Here is a 1786-nt window from a genome sequence, read left to right on the forward strand (position 1 = left end):
GTTTATGGCATCATACATTCTTTTCATGTTTGCATGGCATGACTTATGTATGTGGTCAACTCAAGGAAAGGTGCAATTGTACGTGTCACGCGGTTGATCTCGTCGCTAACATATCTCATTGGACGTGGTCCATGTCGTTGGCCTATTCGTTGAGAGTGACCTATGTCGTTGTCCTATGTCTTCAGGTTCGACCTATGATATTGGACTGTGTCATTGGAGGCAGTCCATGCCTATGGCCCATAGCAAGATACTTAATGGTTACTGCTGTTACGCGGCTAATAGTGCGTAGTGGGCCAGTCAACATGTAGTGTGAGATAGGGTAGCCTACACGACCATGCAGTTCTAAATTAATAGCATTGCCCAAACTATGTTGCAATCGGATATTTAGTTTACCTGATTCTTTTTTTATTTTGGGTATTTCTTGGAGATCTAGTGGTAAAAAGAGTTGACTGTTAAATTTACTATGTCAATTTTGAGATTATCCTATTCAATTTGTTCCACTAAATTTGTGTACAATTGTAATACTTCTTTAGTAAAAATCAGATGATCTAAAAGGATTACATAATGAAAATCACGTGGTAATGCAACTTATAACTTTAATTTTAGTATTTGAAATTAATATAACAAGGTATGTATTTTTGAGAACATTATTAAAGATACAAAGTTTCTACTTATTGGTAGAAATATCAACTTGTGTTTGTTGACTAGCTAGCTCCATTTAACTACTTTAATTTTTCGCCCCAACCACCAGGGATCAAACCATGACAGAAGCATTCAGTAGAGATTAAACAAGTTTAATCGAGATATGCGAATAGTCTTGTGTGGGTGTATGTGCACTAGTGCATGGTACACGCTGTGCAGCTGCATATTCCTCCAAGTATTGGCAGCGTAAACGTAATCCTAAAAGCATGGCCTCATTTATGGCACCATACATTCTTTTCTTGTTTGCAAGGAATGATATTTGTATGTGGTCAACTCGAGGAAAGGTGCAATTGTACGTGTCACACGGTTGATCTCGTCGCTAGCATATCTCATTGGAGAATTAACATGCCTGAAGGAATCATACATCCCTTTTGACTACCTGTATGAAAGGTACGGTCACAGCAAATCTTACTGTGCCTACTCTGGCGAGTTTGCCATCACGTCCTTGGGACACATCCATCGCAGGGTTTTCTTCTTCATATTATGCTTCCTGGGTCTGATTGTATTTCCGATGAAGAAAGGTAGAATTCATACTAGGATGGCTATGGTAACCAAAACCCTAATGGAGGGGATTGACGACCTGCAGCTGGGGCACGGGCACAAGAATAATGGCCCGACTCTCGAGACCTCTTGGCCTCCCTTTCCTCTCTATCCCTAGCATGCATACCCTCAATCCTCCTAGCAATGCTCACCACCTGCTGATAAGAAATATCCATATCCAACTCACGATCCATGCTAGACCTCATGCTGGGAATAAGCCCCTCAATAAACCGGCGAACCTACTCGCGAACCGTAGAAACCAAAGCTGGTGCATGTCTAGCCAAGTCGGTGAAACGGACAGCATACTCCGAGACAGTCATAGTACCCTGGCGCAAACGCTCAAACTCTCTGCGCCAAGCGTCACTGAGACTCTAGGAAACATACTCTCTCGTGAACATATCTGAAAACTGAGCCCAAGTCAGGGAAGCTGCCTCATCCGGACTATCTAACTCATAAGCACGCCACCACTGATAGGCGGCTCCTCGAAGCTGAAAGGTAGTGAAGGAAACCCCGCTCGATCCTGATATACCCATGGTACGGAGGA

Source organism: Nicotiana attenuata, chromosome 1 (genome assembly GCF_001879085.1).
Source record: "Nicotiana attenuata strain UT chromosome 1, NIATTr2, whole genome shotgun sequence".
Lineage (NCBI taxonomy): Eukaryota > Viridiplantae > Streptophyta > Magnoliopsida > Solanales > Solanaceae > Nicotiana > Nicotiana attenuata.